Genomic DNA, 6,799 nt, shown 5'->3' with positions numbered 1-6,799 from the left:
GCACTGCAGGCATGGCGCTGGGTGAATGAGAAGGGGGGGTGGGGGGGATGTATTGTAAATGCAGAGAGATGGGCTTTTCAAAAGATGTCGTTGAGTAATGGACGTGATTAAAGAATTGCAGGGGCATAACACTCTGGGAGACGAGGTGTTAAATCCGTCGGCCTGCGTCCGGGAGGTAGACGAGGTACTCGCAGTCGTTAGAAAGCAGAAAAATCATCAGCAGCAGGGGGCGCGGGCAAAAAGGGATGCACATGCTACAAAGACACGTAGAGGGAAGCAACCATCCCACACCCTCCTCCAAGCCAGACAGAAATGAAACACTTCGGACGTTTGGGTTGATTGCGATGACGGCATACGAGCCTCCAAATCCACGGGTGCAAACGAGATCCACGCGCCGCGGGCGTGCGGTACTTTTGCGAGTGCCTTCGCAGTGCGGCGCGCACCACGTCTCTGCTCTGGGCGACAGTTCAGTGCAGCAGCATGTTCTGCTGCAGGGGTGTGAACAACGGACGAAGGACGAAGAATGATCTATTTTCCTCAGAGTGGATTCATTTCATTATAATTATTATTTGGATTGTTTGTTTACTTTTTACACATAATACAGAAGCCCGTGGATAATTATTATGCAGAATGACGTCATGGGACCTTCCCCTGGTGAACGGGAGACCCCCTCCCCAATTTTGAACTGCCCCCTCAGTCACTTCATCCCGGCGCCGGGCCTGACAGATATTGTTCTGCGTTATTTATGTTGCAACCCGGTCTCGGTCCTTTTTGAATCCTGTCCTAGAGCTGCACGTAACGAAATTCAAACCACTTCATCTAAATGGGGAATTTTCACAGACTTTAGAAGGGTTTGGGGGGGGGGGGTGGTCATAGGGATGGAGGAGGAGGGGGAGGTAGAAACACTAAAGCTAAAACTAAAGAAACCAAAGAAAGTACACCACCCTGGGGGGTAAGGGGGGGAGGGTGGATCTATTCAAATTTAAAATGCATGGGTTTCAATTTTGTTTTGACGAGCACAAAATAAAAGTGGGACACTGGTTTTGCTTTTTCTCTGAATGGTCTATTAAATTCAAGGTTAGGCGAGAATAGGGATATAGGGCCTTACCCACAGTATGAATTTTGTTCGTAGATACAATTTAACTGGATATAAATATCAGCGTTTGCGCACCTGTGTACCCATCAGCCAGTGCGGTAAACATTTTCATGGTAACAGCGAGCTCCACCAATCAGAGATGTCGCTGTTACACTTTAGGATTACGGGTTGCGTCGTCTCCATGACATCGTTAATAAAACTTGTTTTTCTTAAAATAAGGTTGATATCATCCAGACTTGTGGCTTATACGGGAGTTAAAATGAATTATTATATACATTGCATAATATTTAGGCAATTTTTTTATAAATGTTTGAAACCCTAGCCAACTGCAAAATGTGTTACTAGGGATTCAATTTGTTCAGGGTATTATTCCTGCATTGTCAGGATTGACAGATGTCATTTTCAAAAAGGCCTGAATTTCCCTGAATGTCCAGAACTGTCCAAAATTGTTGAGCTTATTTCAGAAGCTCTTTTAATTACTGAGATATAGGTCTTCAAAGGTGACCTCTGGTCAGGGTTCAAAGGTCAATATCTGTGTTTAGGGTCCAAATCTGAAACGAGCTCTCTCAAACTTATGTATGTTTACTTACAAGACGAGACGTTTCCAAAAATGTGTTTGGTTTTGTTCTACGACAAGGTAAAAAATAAAAAAACCCTGCAGTGAAACCCTTCCACTGCAGTGGATTCCAAGAACATTCACATCTAAATGGAATAAAATCCAATTTTTTTTTTCCACTTTGTCGTAGAACAAAACCAAAGTTTCGGTGTACGTATCTGCCCCCCCGACCCCTGCAACCTCCGCTTCTGAAGTCAAATAAAATCTCCCCGTTCAAATGAATTGGTTTAAATTTCGTTGTGTGCAGCGCATAGAAAGTCAATTGGACACCGTTCAATAGATTCATCTTCATGACTATGAGCCTGAAAAAGGCGTGAGAGCGGGTGGTTACGGTCTCTATGGGAGATCCTCCTCTTGGTGTCTTCCACTCCTGCTTCTACTTGGATGCAGTGCAGAAGTGGCCTGAAGAGGCCAAAGGTCAGGGCCCCGCTCGCGGGGTTGGCTCTCAGGAGACCGGGCCGCTCAAATAAGGCCTCAAATGTGCGTTCGCAGTCAAAATTGTTAACCCCTGCACACCTCATCAGCCCCTTAAAAAAACACGCGCTTTGCCTCAATACCTCCGTCTCATCTGAAGCACGCCATGTTGGACGAGAGATACGCACCTCGGCGGGAGGACGCAGATGCAGACGCAGACACAGACGCAGACGCAGACACAGATACAGACACAGACACAGACATCTGCATCTGCATTTGCATCTGCATCTGCGTCTGCGTGATGCAAAAAAAATAAAAAATAAAATAGACCAAAAAAAAACATTTCTGCTCCTTCATTAATCCTTGGGATTAATGGGAGCCATGTCTGGGACTGTACACGGGACCTTCTGGCTGCGGGGCGATTTCTCAGAGTGCTTGGCTCGCCCGGGCCCCTTTCCACTGACACGCCGGGGTCCTCCGGGGCCGTCCACTGATGTCTTTGCGATGACACGCAACATTATGTGTCTCGCAAAACGTCCGCTGCGCATCCGAAGGCGGCCCAGGGAGAACCTCCTCGCGATGCACGTTGGTCACGCCGCGTCCCTCCCTCCGGTGGAGATGCTGTTGGTTTCCGCTTCAACGCACATTCTCACTTGCGCTTTGAGCGTTTGAGCGCCGTGGGCGTGTTTGGAGCGGGCGCTAAAATGTACAGGCCACGCAAAGGCGACGGCACGTTGACGTCGCCGGTCCTCGTTTCGGACTTATCTTGTTATTTTTCTTTCATTTTTGGTTCGGTTTAACAAACGTAGCGGGTTCTATGCGGTCCCCGTAGCTTTTACCTCCTTGGGCGGCTGTAATGCCACTTCTACAGGGGTCTGGAGTGTAATCTGATGTGATCTGGTTCGATGTCATCTAATCCCATGTATTGCACCATCATGTCAGCAGGAAAACCATAAAGAAAAATATGTGTCTGAGGGATTGGCAGAGGAAGTATTTGCTGTTCCCATAGCTCTACTATTTCTTGGGCCTTTCGCCACCATGCGGGGCAACGGGTTGAGAACCCAGAGAAATAATAAATAGAGTTAGAAATGTGGGAGGAATTAAAAAACAGCGCCAGGCCAAGGTCGAGTCCATAACTGCCGCCCTACGGAGTGATTTAGGTGCCGTGGCCAGGGGGGGGCGTGACGGGCGGGGGGGCGTGTCCAGCGGTGGGAGGGGATGCGGGGCAGGGAGAGGTTTGGACAAGGTGTTGAGCGTCGCGGCATTAATGACTTGCTGATGACATCGGGACAGAGAGCAGAGTCCTTTTGTGGCCAAGGGTCAAGGGTCAGATTGCCCATTCGTTGTTTTTTTTTTTTTTTTTTTATTTATTCCCTGGGCCTCCCTGCCTCCATAAACACAGAGAGTGCTGTGTGGATGCCGGGAAGCACATCCCTCCCTCTCTCTCTCTCTCCCTCTCCCTCCCTCTCTCCCTCTCTCTCTCTCCCTCTGAGGTGACGTTTGTGTCGTCTAGCAGACTACTTTAGCCTGGTTTTGTGGCAGACTGCCCAGGCAAGGCACGCGGCCCCGGTCGGGTGCCGCCGCGGAGACTCGATCTGGCGTCCCCCAGGCAGACAGGTAGCGCCGATGCCGTCGGCGAGAGCAGGTGATGCCGGGCGGCGGCGGCGAGGGTGACGGGGCGCACGTCCCCGCCTGGTGCGCTGGCGTTTCGGGGGAAAATTGCAGCGCCATGTAATGTTTAATCCCCCTCTTCCTGCCGCTCCGGACGGGAGCGGTGTGCAGAGCGCTGCAGTCAGCGCTAATGTCTAACTCCCCCCAGCACCAGGGAAGCAGGCGGCGCGCTCTGACTGCTGCTGGTGCTGGAGGACGGAGTCAATGTCAGCTAATGAGTCCAAAGCCGAGCAGTGACTTACTGCCTGTAGCTGCGACTGGAAGGACTGACCTAAGTATCGGGGGGAGGGAGGGGTATGAAGTTAACTCTTGAAAGGGCTGTCGCTCTGGCGAACGGAATAACAAACCATAACAGCGTCAGCACGGGCTGAAGTACGGATTTGCCATTTTTATGAGTCATAGAATGATTGAAGTGACCTGTTCTTGGAATCTAATGAATTGTGCAGTTTGTGTGTGTGTGTGTGTGTGTGTGTGTGTGTGTGTGTGTGTGTGCATGTGTACATGTGTACATGTGTGTGGGTTTGTCTGTGTGTGTGTGTGTGTGTGTGTGTGTGCATATGTGTGTATGTGTGTGTGTGTGTGTGTGTGTGTGTGTGTGTGTGTGTGTTTGTGTGTGTGTGTGTGTGTCAAAGGAACAGACAGAAACAGAGAGCATGAGAACTTCGCCAATGACACTGAGACATAAAGGGTTTGACTCGGAACCTTTGTCTCTCCCGTGAGGAGTGCTGTTCTCTTCGGGGGCCGTGTTGTGTCTCATGACTGTTTCCATAACTTTGATGCACAAGCGCCCGGACTCCAACCTCCATCCTTTCAACCAGCTCCTCCCTCTGAACGCGCTGGATGTGCAGGCATTCCAAGTATTACAAACACTCTGGAGCGCCGAGCTGGAGATATGAAAGGAATGTGGCTGATTGACCCCCCCCCCCCCCCCACACACACACACACACCCACTGTGCACCCCCCCGTACTGTTACCTGCTGGGGGGTGGAGCCCTGTCTGTCTGGACGTGGTTGTTAAGGCAGGTTAACAACAACAAGGCATGAGGGCTACTCACTGCACCTATCCAGACCTGATGGGGAGGGTGGGCGTGAGAGAGAGAGAGAGAGAGATGGACATTCTTTTCATTTACTAAAACTCCGCAACGGCCAAAGTCACGCAAGGAGGAGAGCGACCAGCTCCATCCCCTGGATGGAGGAATCTGTATATCCTCCATCTTCCCTGTACATATCTTTTTAAAATAATAATAATAATAATAATAATCATCATCATAATAATTATTATTATTATAATTATAATTATCATTATAATAAGCACCATCTACAAAGTCCTCTGGAGAGCTTGAGTCTGCGTTTCCTACCTCTGCCTCCCCCTCCCCCACCACAGCCATGCGGTGCATTTGGTTCATATTTTGCGCAGGATATGAGTCACCCATTTGTGATGTTTTAATTATAATATGTCAGTGATGTATGGGGATGGTGGGGTTGGGGGGCGACTCCGACCCATGATGGATCTGTGCGCCGAGAGAAGCTATAATAACACATTTCTGTGGGGGCAGGAAAAAAAACAACAACAATCCAGTGGAGAACAAGTCTGCTTTGTGCTTAGTGATGGACTCACAGTGTAACTACCACAGCGTTCGGTGGCAGAGGGAGGCGTCCTCTTGTTCTGGTCCACAAAACTGTAAGGGAGTGGATCGTGTGTGTGTGTGTGTGTGTGTGTGTGTGTGTGTGTGTGTGTGTGTGTGTGTGTGTGTGTGTGTGTGTGTGTGTGTGTGTGTGTGTGTGTGTGTGTCTGTGTGTGTGTGTGTGTGTGTGTGTGTGGCGTCTCGGTTACAGAAAAAACAAGGGCAATATCATGGTTGATTGAGTCTTACACCACCACCAGTCTGTGTTATTGGTGAAACGTTGCTGCCGGGATCTGACATGATGTACCGCGCCGCCTGTCGTAAAGTGCGGTACACACCATCAGATAAAAAAAAGCCCATTTTGGGCCCGTGCCCCTCCTTCCCACCATCGGGTCGAGATTTTCGGACGGCAGAGATCGTCGTGCCCGACCGTCCTCCGTGTCAAATCTCGTGTGACCTCACGAGATTAGGACTCTGGTTGTTGGTGAACGGGATCGGTTGGTGCCACGCTGCTGTTTAGGCGAACCGTTGCTCCACACACGCCCTGGGAACCCAACAGTTAAATTGATCACGATGCGCCGTGATGTGATGGGGTCTCTGTTAAGATTTGAAAGGTGTGGGCCAGGATGATCTCTATGCTGAAGATTGCCGCCGTGTACTGGATGTGACGGTAAGTCTTGGCTCACAACCAATGTCCCTCTTCTGTCAACTGCCCGACCCGCACCGGACCCGACCAACCCCAGGATGAGTCAAGTCACCGCATCCGGTCCAGATTATTTCCATCCCCGTTAATCCACGTGGGGGGGGGGGGGGGTGAAACAGAGGATTCCTTGAGAAGGGGCCCGCGGGGGGCCGGGCCGCACCGGGCGCCGAGCGGGTGACATGATGGGCACGTCCGGGACGGTAAGTGACGCGGCTCCTTACAAACGGTGGCAGGCTTTACTCGAACTAAACCCCAGCCCCCGTCTCCGCCCTGAAGGAGGAAAAGCAGCGGGCGGTGGTTGATTAGCTCGCTTCAACAGCGTCTCACATTAGCATATCAGCAGGGGGGGGGTCGGTAATGACCGGAGAGAAGGGCTCTCGGGCTCCCAAACAATGCCCTGCCTTCAAATGTCAGGCCCATTCAGCGACGTCTTCTTAATTAGAACGCGGCTCCGCCCGGAAAAAAGGAAAGAAAACCTGCACTCGATGATTTCCAACGACTATTCACACCGTTCATTCTGCAGCGCCCACTTCTCCTTTCTCCTCCGAGCGCCCCCATCGCTGCTCCCTACAGTGGGAGGCCTCCGGCGTGAGAGGAATCAAGAGAGGGAGGGAGGTGGAGGGGAGGGAGGGAGGTGGAGGGGAGGCGCGGAGAGGGAGGAAGGTGGAGGGGAGG

Source organism: Zeus faber (assembly GCF_960531495.2).
Source record: "Zeus faber genome assembly, chromosome: 16".
Classification (NCBI taxonomy): domain Eukaryota; kingdom Metazoa; phylum Chordata; class Actinopteri; order Zeiformes; family Zeidae; genus Zeus; species Zeus faber.
The sequence above is the reverse complement of the archived record's forward strand: the minus strand, read 5'-3'. Positions refer to the sequence as shown.